General features: G+C 37.8%; 1 long non-coding RNA gene across 1 annotated transcript; it reads left to right on the plus strand.

Moving 5' to 3' along the window:
• The first annotated feature begins 10,498 nt into the window (after positions 1-10,498).
• On the plus strand, positions 10,499-15,130 carry LOC309490620. Its single transcript, XR_014202773.1, has 3 exons — positions 10,499-10,583; positions 10,703-11,169; positions 13,288-15,130. It is a non-coding gene; the product is annotated as an uncharacterized lncRNA (long non-coding RNA).
• The last annotated feature ends 205 nt before the right edge of the window (positions 15,131-15,335 follow it).

Below are 15,335 nucleotides of genomic sequence, written 5' to 3' on the forward strand. Positions count from 1 at the left end.
GGGCTGTAAATTAAAGTGGCGCTTGTTACCCCCTTGTTCTGTGTAGTTACAGGGTAAGTGTAACTCCTGCGGGCTGTAAATTAAAGTGGCGCTTGTTACCCCCTTGTTCTGTGTAGTTACAGGGTAAGTGTAACTCCTGCGGGCTGTAAATTAAAGTGGCGCTTGTTACCCCCTTGTTCTGTGTAGTTACAGGGTAAGTGTAACTCCTGGGGGCTGTAAATTAAAGTGGAGCTTGTTACCCCCTTGTTCTGTGTAGTTACAGGGTAAGTGTAACTCCTGCGGGCTGTAAATTAAAGTGGCGCTTGTTACCCCCTTGTTCTGTGTAGTTACAGGGTAAGTGTTACTCCTGCGGGCTGTAAATTAAAGTAGCGCTTGTTACCCCCTTGTTCTGTGTAGTTACAGGGTAAGTGTAACTCCTGCGGGCTGTAAATTAAAGTGGAGCTTGTTACCCCCTTGTTCTGTGTAGTTACAGGGTAAGTGCAGTAAATATACAATAAAGGATCCAATTTAATTTCTGACTTTTATTTTACAAAAACATTTCAAAACACTTTTTCATCTTAATAAAACATTGCCCCCCCCCCCCCCCCCCCCCACCACCCCCTTATTTGCTTCTCTTGCTTTTCTTCTTCTCTCTTTTCTTGCTCTTCTTTTTCTTAACTTCCACTGGGGACTCTGAAGTTGAGGAGTTGATGGAGTCCCATTGGTCTTGCTGCACTGCAAAAATATGAATATACAGTATATACATGCTCTTAGCAAGCTACACCTTCATTTTTAAGTTGTCGAACAATCCTCCACTCTAAAACATTTTGTGCCACCTGATATTACTGTAGTAACTGTAATTTTGAAGAAAACACATTTTGGTGAAGTTTGAGTCAGATCATGGGGGGGTTGTGATATTTTATAGTGAAAATGACTGTAGTGCAGCAGAAAATGTTTTTAAAAAAGGCATAGTTGTTCTGACAGCAACAAAAAAAACAAAAAAGCATGGTGTGGCTGTGGCACTATAGGAACAGTATATCTCTGTGCCATTGCAGATGGGGCAGCAGACTTCATCTTTTCAATTTCCTTTTTCAAAAAAATCACACTCATCTTTGAGCAAGGTGATCTCTGTTTTAAGAGTGATAATCTTATCTTTGAAAGAAAGAAAGAAAGAAAGAAAGAAAGAAAGAAAGAAAGGTTAGACGTTTAAATTTTACTCCTGCCCTACTCCAGGGCTTATACTTGTGACCACTTTCCTATTTTTTAAAACATCAAATTGAAGAACTAAACATCACTGGTACTGTACATTATAAATGCACTTGCTAAAGGATTAGTTCACCCCAAAATGAAAATTTACAACGGACTTCATTGGTCACCATCGTTAAGTCCAAATCAATGCAGTTTCAAAAGTCTTTTAAGTGTTTAAACGGGCTGTACGCGATCACAGCTGAAGAAGAGGTTGTTGTCTAGCGAAACGATAGGTCATTTAAAAAAAAGAAATATATAATTTATAGACTTTTTACCTTCAATATCGGATTGAGCTGATCAACAAACGGACAGCGAACTACGTCATCACGTTGAAAGGTCACGCCTGCGCCGGCAATACTATTTGAACTACTATTCATATTCATCAGAATGTTATTCATATACTATTCATATTCATATTCACTGAATACTATTTCTATATATATCCCCTTAACGCCCACTGTCGCGAATTTGCAACAAACCCCTTCCATTCAGACTGCAGGCGAGATAGCGTGTGTTTTCCCCCAATGCCTGTTTGTGCACATTCGATACACACCTAGGAACATTTTGCACGCACTGGTTTCTCGTAGGAGCGGTCGGAGTGGAAACTACATCCGGTTCACCGAAGCTAATATTTTGTTTTGCAAAATCCGCATATCAAGGGCGCAAATGTGGAGAAATTGCCCAAAATGAGTTAAGTTGTGCTAAGATGAAAATATGTACTAGCTTATTGATTGCTTCTATAGCTATGTTATTCATATAGACTTCATGTGACGAATATTTCGTACTTTGTAGATTTCTGTTTGTAGCAAATTTGCGACATTGGTCCATAACGGCTGGATTTGGCTAATGGCTACATATTATAATAATGCTATATTTAGATGGTTTCAGCCCAAATTTTTTTTTTTTTTTTTTACAAAAAATAGCATGTTAGGATATAACACTATAAGAATATATAATGTATGCACTGGAGAAACAAGGAAAGAGTTAAATAGAGTGTAACATGGAATGTATAAAAACTACTGTCAATGTTAGGGAGTAGGAGAGTGTTTTGTTTCTTGCTGTTGTCAAGATTCATTAATTTGTCAATTAAAGTTTATAAGTTCTAACAACTTTGTGCCATGAATAAAATCTACATACCTGAGATGGGAAAATGTGTTTTATTAATTTTACCATTTTGTAAAAAAAATGACCCTAAATGCCTGTTGTTGCAAATTTGCAACATACCAAAATTTCTATTTATTTGTTGTGCAAAAGTGAAATTGATAATCTCAACATTATTTACCATCTACTTAAAGGCAAAAACACACATAATTTTTTTTATATATACAGCTATATAAATTCAGGCGTTAAGGGGATATAATCGCAAACAATACTATTTGAATTATCCTCCTACGTACGGTCGCATTGTAAACAGTGGGGCGGTACTTCGGCCGGCGCAGGCGTGACCTTTCAACGTGATGACGTAGTTCCCTGTCCGTTTGTTGATCAGCTCAATCCAAACTATTGAACTATATTCATATTTTTGCAGTGCAGCAAGACCAATGGGACTCCATCAACTCCTCAACTTCAGAGTCCCCAGTGGAAGTTAAGAAAAAGAAGAGCAAGAAAAGAAAGAAGAAGAAAAGCAAAGGGGGGAGGGGGGAGGGGGGGGGTATAATGTGTTACTTTGTTGTTTGAGTATACTGTAGAAAAGATAATGTTTTATTAAGATGAAAAAGTGTTTTGACATTTTTTTGTAAAATAAAAGTCAGAAATTAAATTGGATCCTTTATTGTATATTTACTGCACTTACCCTGTAACTACACAGAACAAGGGGGTAACAAGCTCCACTTTAATTTACAGCCCGCAGGAGTTACACTTACCCTGTACACTTACCCTGTAAATACACAGTTGAAACGGGTAACAAACACTACTTACTATGTAACAATACAAAACAACACTATTTGCACAGTAATAACAGAGAAAGATACTCTTATTAACCCCCTGAGGTCTACGGTATCGCCGGCGATACCAGCTCGCTTTTTTTTATCAATGTAAAAGAAACTCATAAATACTCTGTTGACTTTGATTTTCCATAGGAGTTTCATACATCAATCGATTCTGTTAAATGTGTATTATTTTTGTGTATACTCACAATAAAAACAAAGTGTTGTGCTTTTTGCCAAATAAAGAAAAATAAACACGAAGCGAGTTCTGCCTTCTCTCTGCCAGTGAAGTCCATTCTGAAACGCGTCCGAAAATGAACAATAACTCAGCGAATACTCAGTCAAACAGGCATACAGACACATAGGCATGAAGCTTGAATTCTCTTCTTTTAAATGAAGTAATTTATATAAAAAACAAATATTCTCATCTTGTGAAATCTGTATTAAAAGAGAGCAATTCTAGTCGAGCTCATCTCATCTCATTACGTTATAATCGGCCACGCCCACGGAGAGCGCGCGCTATTCAAACGCAAATGACTGAGACGATCCCATACAAACTGTGAACGCCCACATATCAGCTCGAGAAAACACATCAAGTTTATTCAGATAAGTGTAGTTGTCTACACTGTCTCGCAGCGCTGTGAGGAATAATAATAATGGAAAACTTACCTCAGAAGTGCTGGTATTTCGAGGAGCAACGGATGGAATAATGTAGTAAGTTTTTTTTTTTCATTCTCAAGTAAATCGCGTTTCTGTGTGAATGAATGAACGCAGAGATGCGCTGTTTACCACAACTCGCAAAAAGACGGTTTAAATTTGAATTGCGTTTCTGTGTGTGAATGAATGATCTGCTTTTAGCAAACTATTTTGCTATACTGAGTAAAATCGATTGAAATATGTTGAAATAAAATGTATTTGTATAAGCAACGTATTAAACTGCAAATTAACATTTATATTCCTTATAATAAAAACGAAAGACCTATGTTACAGACAAATGAAAGACAACATTTCGTTGATTAGTTTTGGATAGATTACACATTTTTACTGTAAAATATCTGCCACCTCAAATAAGCTTTTGTTTGCCAATTTTTGCTAATATGTTAAATATAGTATGTTTTGTCAATGTAGGCTATATTCGAAGTAATGAATCCTTAACTTTGAAATATGTATGATAAAATGTATACTTTAGTTTTTACAAAGAAAGATTACACTTCAATTGTTGTTGTAATTGTAACCTTTTTAATAAAAAAAAATATATTTACAAGGTAGATGTAAACAAATTTTAAAAGGTAAATATAAGCATTTTCTTTAAATAATTTTTATTGTGTTTTATTATTGACAAATTTGGGGAGAGGATACATATTCCAAAACTGAAAATACAGTATGAGAATTAACTGCACAATTAATAGACATGTTTTCCTTGGATATTATACAATTTGCAAGCAAAATTTGTAAAAAAAAAAAAAAAAATTGACATGCTTCCAACTGTGAACCAATTTGGTAGAATATATATATATATATATATATATATATATATATATATATACTGTATATATATTGCTCTTGCATTCTTTCTTGTGGCTATAGGTGACACACCTGAATGAATGGCTCATTAAGTATGCGGGCCCCATTGTCTCCTAAGGTGTGAACCACTACATATGCATGATGCTGTTGAATGGTTGACGCCCCTTGCGCATATTGCCTTTACAAACAAAAAGTGTTTTACAAGATTTAAATCAATGTATTGTGTTATGTGAATGATAAGGGCAGGATGATTTTCACATCATTTTGAAGAAAAAACTCTAGGCAAAGACATCAATTAGTCAAAAGTCTTATTGACACGTATTTAGTATGTGTTTTGTGGCCTTATTTCAGAAACTTTAGTTTTTAGTTTTTTCAATAACCATGCATAAACATTATTCTCTCAAAAATACAAACATGTACATGCATGTTGCTCACATATTATGGTAGCCCTGTTTGTGCTAAATAGAGTGTAATTATACCTTTGCCATTAATATGTTTATAAGCAACTGAAAAAAGCACAAATGTCAGGGCATGTCAGAACATCTCAAGGACCCCAAAAACCCCTCAGACCTCAGAGGGTTAAAAAAACAAAACAAAAAAACTTAATTACACAGTATATTTGCCCTGACATTTAAGTGTCATTGCAATACAATGTGATAAGGTAAGTACTAAGTACTACGTGGTATGTTTTAAATTAAAATCATAGCAAAAAATAAAAAATTTTGGCTTAACGTTAAGTAGTTTAGTAAGAAAAGCCAATAAATAGCATTGCCAAAAAGTTTAATTTACAACCCACAGATGTCAAAATTACCCTGTAACTACATTGCACAAGAACATATTTTGCCAGAAATGTGATAAAAATTTTATATACAACAGACGTACAATTTTTGCCTGGAATATATACAGAATAGGTACCTGTTAGTTTTAAAATAATTACATTATAAATAATTTGCTTGTATATCTGGTTGTACCCCTTTATTACCCAAAACTTAACATATTGTTCCCTTATACCTACACGGAGGTACACTATAATTACAGAAACGTACACCGCAATTTCGGTTTACTTACGAAGTTCTTTGCAGGTTATATATCTGCTTGTTACCCCTTTATTACCCAAAACTTAACATATTGTTCCCTTATACCTACACGGAAGTACACTATAATTACAGAAACGTACACCGTAGTTTCGGTTTACTTACGCAGTTGTTTGTGGGTCGTAATATAAAGTGTTACCGTTTTGTTTAGTAGAAAACCTTTCTTTAAAGTGAATTTCGTTTTCTATAAATTGTATCTTAATTTGAATAAATTTTTCATCAACCAATTGCCTGTATTTAATAAGTAAGAGAAGCAAATATAACAGACACTAATCATGGAGGCGCCCGCGCTGTCACTTGCGTTGCACGTCAGCTGGAGCGCATCTCATCCTCCTAACTTAACGAAACTCAGCGTATGCCTCACACAGACATGATAAACACATCAAATACACAAAGCTTGAAATGTCTTCAAACGAAATAATTCAAAACGAAAAGAAAAAGGCTACTCTCTGATTATGTCTTTATGTGCATTTCTCTCTAGGTGCGTTCACTACAAATATGGCGATCGTCAACTTCATCTTTGCAGTCGACACTGTCAGAAAACACTAGTTTATTGATAAAAATCAACGCACGCATCACCGGATTTACAAATACACATCTTGATTGTTGCACGCACACATATTATGTCAAAAAAACGAAATATTATGTTGAAATAACATTATTATTAATAATACATCTTTTAGAATATTTGATTAAATGCTGATTGTTGCGCTTGTTCAATTTAATAAAATTAAAACTTTAATTGTGATAATTAAAATAATTGAAAATTAAATATTTAGTGGCCAAGTTTTGCTAATTTAGGCTATTATATAGGCTAGTATATGCCTATTGCCTATATTAAGTAGATCATATTAAGACAAGGCATATATTAAGTTATTTTAGCTGTTATGAGAAAAATAAATCTAACGAAATCTAAAATCTAAATCTAATACATCTAAAAAAAAATTCTAACGCCAATTCAACATGTCAGAATAAAACTTGATTTTTGAACAATGCGTAACGCCACTCGGCCTGGTGTGCCAAAACACTACATTTTAAACTTCAATGTTTAATTCAAAACAATCTCAAAACGCGTTGTGACATTTTTTTAAAGCAGTAGCCTAGCCTATATACATTAAGGGCATTGAAATTAGGATCTTAACTAAAACCCGTTCTGCGTAATCTCTGAAAAATTATACCACACTACTCCATGTATTTTTTTTTTAAGGACTGCTTTTGAAATCACTATAAATTACTATGCAATTGTATCGCTCACGAGAGCTCTTCATTTATCTAATTCCTCAATAGAATAGTAAAAATATTCAGCGTCATTGCTCTTAATATCGTCTCTATTTTTAACTTTTGATTCTATTTTTTCAGTTCTAAAAATGATTCTATCTTTGGTTTTATTCTGTTGTAGCCTATTAGGCCTATTTATATATATATATGAAAAATATGCCTATCAGGCTTAGGGTTTTATATTTAACCCACTTACATTTTAAAATACGGCTATTGCTGCTGTTTTGCACAATGTCCCTTTGCGCCACCTGGAGGTCATTTTGGGAACGACTTTGAAATGCGGCTGGTTTATTTTCGCCGCGGTGATTTCGCCGCGCCAGCCGGAAAATACAATGTAAAGTTTTATTCTATCAATTGTAATTGCATTATTATAAAAATATGGACTATAAATACTCCCTTTTAGACAATAAAGCGTTTAAGCTTCTTATAAATAGAATTAGGATAACACAAGTTAGGATTTCATAAATAATACCTTTGCCACGACACTTGGGTCTCATGGTTCGAAACGACAGCTGTGTGCCCACAGATGTAATGTTATGAGTGGGTTGGTCAGTTTGACAGCCAACATCTTTTGTAATGGGGCCTGAACATGGCGGTCTCTGAAAACAATATGCATGTAAACTAAGTAAAAACACTGTGATTATTCATAATGAATGAAATTGCGTTTTAAAAAGTAGTTTAAAGTTTTAAATACATTACTTACAGTTTGCGTCGTCGTTGCAGTTGAGCCCAGAATAGTCGGCACAGCCTTATCTTTGAGCAACAGTTTTCTGGCAAAGCCAGCATCATATTGGGATTTGTTTTCGAAACAGTCATCCTTAAAATGTATACAACAAACGCTTAAATTAACACTCAAGTGACTGGGACGTCCGCAAAAAATAAAGTCCATCCATTTTTCCCTGACGTCTGGATCTTTCGGCAGCGAATTCAAAGATGATGTTTGTCCACAGCCAGGAACAGCACATCTGCGTGGCATTGTAATTTTCCTGTACACAGACCCACTCGCTGTCCGTCGACTGAACACTTGAGACGCGCGGCGTGACAACGATACGAAATGAGCGTTGTTGTCTTACGCTTAAAGCTTAGTTGTCTTGTGCTGGAGGCGGTCATATGCAAACGGCTGCTACGTCACTTCGTACCGTGACGTCACTTCACACCATGGATCCAGAACGAGCTGTATTTAGAGCCTGATTAAATAAATGGTTCGTTTATAATGGAGAGGACGTCTTAAGCTATGAAACTTGCAGGACGTTTTAATTGTACAAAGACCTCTTATATACCAAAAGATCAAGGCAAATTTGGTTTCTCATGTCATGACCCCTTTAACAGACTTACTTTTCCCCACAGCAATATTAGTTTGACGTGTAATAGGCACCAGATTAGTTAGGTTTGCTGTACGGCTATTGAAGGCCTTAGACTTTCTATCTTGTAATAGAACAGCAATAGAGAAAGATACAGGCACACTGGGTTCCCGCTTGTTCTGTAAACATTTGAGAAAGTTACTGTTATCATAGCGGGGACCCGACACATATCACTGAGAGCTGGTATCAGTTGTTTTTGGTTCACCTCGAGCAGATGGAGGAGGGTGTGGGCCCTGGCGTTGTGGCAGAGGCCGAAGAGCTCTCACAGGAGGAGGGGGAGGGTGAGCTGGGCCCGCAGGCTTTGGTGGTAATGGTGCCTGTCTTTTTTTGGTTGGTATCTGGGGGCTTGCAGCAAAAGAGTGGGATAGTCTGGTTCCAGCATACACCAGTTCTTCCATTTTCTGTGAGAAGCACAGAAGTGGCGATGCTGGATAGAGGGAAAAAGTGTCAGGTGAAAGGGGCTGTTGCTCTGGTGTTATCGGAGGCTGTAATATGCTGTCCTGGCTTCCCTGGCTGTTTTCCAGGAAGTCGTCCTTGGGTGCTGAATCTTCAAGCAGTTCTGATATGTATGTCTGTGGTGAGCTCTGTGTGCAGGGCTCAGCTGAGATTGTGTCCGTGAGCAGAGGTTGTTGTGGCGGAGTGGTGTTATCATGTCCATTTTGCTGCTGAAGTGAAGTCCTGTGGTCATTCATACTGTGTCCAGGTGTGTGTGTGCCGTTCAGATTGAGTGGATTGGCACAAACTGCAGAAGGATGATTTAGGGAGAAGTAGATATTGTCCTTTAGCACTCTTGAACCAAGTTTGTTTGGGTGATGGCCATCCCGATGAAACAGTTGTCTCTGACTCCAGAAAAGATTGAAATTGTCAATAAAGTTCACTGCTTTTATATTGCTGGTTTTTTGCAGCCACGTATTAAGCCCAAGTAACCGTGAAAACCGGTTTGTTCCTCTTGCTGGGAGAGGTCCACTGATGAATGTTTGAATTTTCAGTCTTTTAAGTGTTTCAAAAAGTTCATGGAAATCCTTCTTAAGGAGTTCTGACTGCTCTTTATGAATATCATTCTTCCCCACATGTATGATGAGTCGATTTGCAGTTTTATGTTTCATCAGAATGTTCTGAAGTTCCCTGTTTACATCAGAAGTTGTTGCTTGTGGAAGGCAGCACGTAGTTGTGTCCCTGCTGCTAATGTTTCTGATTATGGAGTCCCCCACTATCAGAGTCCTGGGCTCGGCAGTGCTCTGAGCTGAGTGCCGCTGTCTGCTCGACCTTGAGCGCCAGTTAGCATCAGTGTTAGCTACTGGCCTATTCAGTCTGTGTTCGATCACATTCATCACGTTTGGGGATTCCTCATTTACATTCATTAGCACTTCAAATCTGTTCTCAAGATGTATAGGCGGTGGTAGTAGACCAGTGTTTGCAATCCTTATCAGAGCTGTATCTGGGGTAGAGGATGCTACTGCGGCAATATGTGTTGCTCGTGACAATCTGATGTCTCGAGTGCCTTTGGGTCTCGCTCCCTGTTTGTGCCATCGATTTGTAAGTCGATCGGCTTGTTTCTCTACCTGTCGAGGAGCACTAGTTTCATGGGACTCACTGGTATGCTGAGGGTGTCCATGATGAAGCTCTGTTGTGTGCTCTGTCTGGTTTGGTGGTCCCGTAAGTAACTTTGTTTCAAGAACTGCAATCCTTTGTAAAAGTCTGTGGCAGTTAGTGCAGCAAGTAGATTCTTGAACCAGAAGAGGCATTTTCTCTTATCCTTGTAGGCAGTTGTGTTTTCCTTTCCCGGTATGTAAGCTGGTCGGGTAAAAGAATTCTCAGTTTTTGTACTAATCCAAACTTTGTCGTATGAGCACTGTGCTGATTTGCTGAAGTTAAAATTAGGTGATAAAAGGAAATAAAATAAAGGAAATAAAATACAAAAAAATAGGAGATAAAATGTAAAAACAATATGAGTATGTGTATATGAGTTTGTTATCAGCACAAGCTGTTGTAAATCCTGCCCACTTCTTTGCATTGTCAGCACATGCTTCAGTGCTCTGAGAGTGTTTATAGTGCTGTGAGTTTAACACTTCATGACTGAGAGCAGAACACAATCTTCATCATCACACAAGACTAAACTACAGCAATGAACACAATCAACATCTTCATCTGGACCATTTCACTGTTTATTCAAGGTTTGTGTAATACAGCTTTTACAATGATTATTAATTCTCTTAAAATGTGAATATATATTTATCATATACTGTATATCATCATGTATATCATTTTCATTTTTGTTTGTGTTTTCTTTCAGAGTGTAGAGGACAGTATACTGTAACTCAGAGTCCATCAATACCAGCAGTTCAACCAGGAGAAGAAGTCAGAATAAACTGTAAAACCAGCAGTAATGTGTTTATGTATAATGGTATTCATTACTTAGCCTGGTACTCACAGAAACCTGGAGAAGCTCCTAAACTCCTCATATATGCAGCAACAACCCGTAATACTGGAACTCCATCTAGATTCAGTGGCAGTGGATCTGGCAGTGATTTTACTCTGACCATCAGTGGAGTCCAGACTGAAGATACAGGAGATTATTACTGTCAGAGTGCACACAGAGGTGGAGTGTTCACACAGTGATAAAGAGTCGTACAAAAACCTCTGTCAGTCAGACGTCACAGTGACTGCACTGATACAGCTGAGAGAAACTGCAGCTGCTGATGGAGGATCACAAACTACACAATATCAAACCTTTCACTGACTTTATTCATTTATTATGATGTAAGTAAACATGTAACACAATCTTATATCCCTTACTAAACCGGACTATAATGTGGAGAAAATGTGAGTGGAGCTTGTTCCTGTAAAACTTGCCACTACAATGTAATTGAACTGTAGGAAAGTCAATCTCTTTAACTGCATTTCCATCCTTCACCACTAGAGGACAAATCTTTAATATTACTGAGTTCCCTATCTGTCAGCAAGAGAGTTTCTCTGGGCACTTCAACACTTCCTTTATTTCCAAAGGAGAATATTCTCTATCAAGATAATATCTCTATAAAAGAGAACATTTCCTCTAAAAGACGCTTGTCTTTCCCGGTCGAGTTTGCAGATGAGTTAGGCGGTTCCCCAGTGGGTGAACTTCATTTCTAGAAATTAACAGACTTTAAAAGCCACACACACATTAAAAGCCGAAAATGTGTCATTCATGTTCAGAAAAATAACTACAATAATAATAATAATTAGCTTACCTTTGTGTTGCGCTTTAACTTTAAACAGAACGAGTACTTCTTTCTTGAAGTGCACATTGTAGATCATAACAGAAATTAGCACAGCCAAAACTGATGAATGATTGAAACCTCTTCCAGCAGCGGTCGGGACGAGTACACTCTTAGAAGAAAAGGTTCTATCAGGTGCTACGTATTTGGAACCCCTACAAGTTTCTATACAGAACCCTTTTTAAGGGTTCAATCAAACCAGGAAAAAGGTTCTATATGGAACCTTTTAGGGGTTCGTTCATTCATTATCATTTGTTTTGTCCTTTCCGGATTAAATATTTCATATTATTTACAAACATCAAGACCCTAAAATGTAAAAATGTAATTCACATAAAAAAAGTCACCCATGAATACTGAAAAAAAGCACACCCAAAGTGCATAGAACTAGTAATGTATTTATATTAACAAAAATAATTACTATTACTGAAAGAATGCTACTGTAATTTCAAGTATTCAAGGCTTTAAATGTACAAATCAACATTAAAACATCAACCATTTAAAAAAAAAAACTCATAAATAATGAAAATAGAGTTTCACCTACATCTACATATTACAAAATAAGTCCATAAAATGTACAAAATTACATTAATCTATCACTAGTTAAATAATGCAAATATACAGATTCATCATAAATTCCCATCAGTGTTAGAACAACATCAAGTCCCTCAAAACTACAAATTCATATTAATATCACTCATAAAGAATGTGAATACATAGATTAAAATTCAGATCAGCATTTCAGAACATCAAGTACTTCAAATCTACAAATTTACATTAATATCACTCAAAGAATTGTAATAACAGATTCAAATTCAGATTTCATCAATCAGAATAATTTCTGCATTTCAGAATAACATCAATCGCCTCATATTTACAAATTTACATTAGCACTATTCATGACATATCAAAGTATTATGATAAGTGATTATACATTTTGAGCACAGGGACAGACATTTTTTTTTTGGCTGCTGGAGAGTTTAAACAGGTAGTTGTCACAGGCCGGGGTGGCCTCCCCCTATTAAGCGTACCACCTCGAGGAGTTACCCAGAGACACCACGAGACCAGACAAGATAATCAGTCTCAAACTTTGTATTTTTATTGAATTAAAATAGGCTAAATCCTAAACTAAAATCACAGGCTGGTCCGCCTCTCTTCTTCGTCAGGCTGCGTGGGAAGTTCACACAGCGATTCCTCTTCGGACAGCCAGAGGTAAGTAATGGGGCGAACACTTCGGACAGCCAGAGGCGAGTACTGAAGCAGACACTAGTATGGGATTCACACAGCGATTCCCCTTCGAACAACCGGAGGTAAGGAATTCACACAGCGGTTCCTCTTCGGCCAGACAGAGGCAAGTAATGGAGCGAACACTTCGGGCCGCCAGAGGTGAGTACTGAAGCAGACACTAGTATGGGATTCATACAGCGATTCCCCTTCCAACCAGAGATAAGGAATGGAGCCGACAATGGTAAGGAATTCACACAGCGGTTCCTCTTCGGGCAGACAGAGGTAAGTAATGGAGCGACACTGAACACAAAAGGCTGCAGGTAAGGATCGACAGACGGTGGATTTTCTCTTCTCACAGGACAGCATCAGGTAACTGAGTGTCACCTCTCTTTCACAGGACGACGGGGATTGGACGGAACCAGGACCTTCTTGGTGCGGAGCAACAAACAGTATATGGTAGGCGGAAGGCAATAACCATCTGATGGGATGCGGTAGTCAGCAGTAGATGCCGGGCAGGGCACAGGAGACTACAGGTGGGTAGCAGCAGACAGTGGGCTTTCTCTTTTCACAGGACAACGTCAAATAACTGGGTGTCACCTTCCTTTCACAGGCCAGCGGCAGTTGGAGTGCAGCGACGGATAATAGGATCCCTCGCAGGGCAGCGATGGCAGCATGCAATGGCGGATAGCGGTTTCTCTATATTCACAGAACAACAGTGGTGAGTACAGGATCCAGCAGTTATCAACTGAGTCTTCTTTCCACAGAGCAGCGATGACCGCATTCGATAACGAATAACAAGGTCTCTATGTTCACAGAACAACAGTGGTGAGTACAGAATCCAGCGGTTAACAACTGAGTCTTCTTTCTACAGGACAACGATGGCAGCATGCAATGGCAGATAGCAGTTTCTCTATGTTCACAGAACAACAGTGCATGAGTGTGCAACGATTCCTCTTTAAGTCAAACAGTAATCAAGTACTCTTCGAGTCAGGGAGTCAAACAGCAATGCATGAATATTCACCACATCCTCTTCATTGTCAGACAGGATGGAGCTGCAATCCTGCACAGCATACACTCACACACAGCAGCTAGTTAATTTCAATTCGGCACTCGAGACCAACGAGTATGCCAACTGGGGACACGAGCAGACACAAAATTATAATATCCACACCTGTGCATGCATCAATCACTTCAAATGGTCACACATGTTCACTTCACACTAAGCACTGCAACTCACAACAACTCACAGTGAATAAGGTCTCCACTCGCGGTCCCAGCCAACTCCCTCCTCTCAATTGACGATACTGTACATCCAAAACTGTGTGGGAAGTGTACTATGAACACACAACTGGCGTTAGAGTCTTCAAATCGGATCTCAATAAACTCCGGGGCAGTTTCATCAAACTGTTGTATACAGCGGGTACTAAAGGCATTAGGTTTCCTAATAAGAATTACAGATGACACTTAAGTGCTTGATGAAGTAACATAGATCCACTGCCTCTCTTCCTCTGTTAGCATTATCTCTCTTTATGAATCCAGATCCATCAAAAACCACTGATTTAAGGCTCCTTCCTTCTAATGTGCAGTCTCTCCCCACTCTGTGTCACTCCCACTGATCTATATAGAATGACTGGATAGCTCATGACGTCATAAACAGTGAAGCCACCGCGCCGCCATATTGGTATTCCCTACTGAGCTCACGCGTTCTATTGAATCAATAGGAAATTTTATGATTTGACTGAAAAAAACATTGCCTAACGAGACACAGTTTTTAAATCTAAAGTCTCCCTGTACATTCTCACAACGCAAACATCCTAAGCATTTAAATGGGTATTTGTTTAAAGTCGGAAATTTTTCCTGCTTAATAAAAAACGGCAATTTCTTTGCAAAAGGAATAAAAAGCTGTACGAGAACACTAGTCGGCCTTCACTGAAAAGCTATATTCACAGGTAAGAAAAACAGTTTGATACTATTAATTAAATAGTGACTGCTAAAGACCTATATTTTTGTGAATTGGTGAATATTCAGGTGAATATTGTTTCGTAGCCACGAATTAATAATACCTCAGCACGTTATAGCCTACTAATTTGTTCCCTCGTTTTATTATATTGTAGCCACGTTGTAATTCGTTAAATCAAAATGAGGGAGGGAATTAGTTCGTCGTTCAAGTCGTCGTAACAACGAATTATTTAGATCAGTGGACAGGGCGCATAAGAACAAGCAGAGAGAGAGCCGCGGCCGCGCGCGCGCAATCACCGCCTTCAAACAACACAAGCGCTATATTGTGTTCTCAGATAAGTCAAATATATGTATAGATATATGTTGCAGTCATATATTGTGTTCTCAGATAAGTCAAATATATGTATAGATATATGTTGCAGGCATATATTGTGTTCTCAGATAAGTCAAATCTATGTATAGATATATGTCATGCTATTTAAAATA

The sequence above is a fragment of the Leuciscus leuciscus genome (assembly GCF_965113295.1).
Source record: "Leuciscus leuciscus genome assembly, chromosome: 25".
NCBI classification, from domain to species: Eukaryota; Metazoa; Chordata; class Actinopteri; order Cypriniformes; family Leuciscidae; genus Leuciscus; species Leuciscus leuciscus.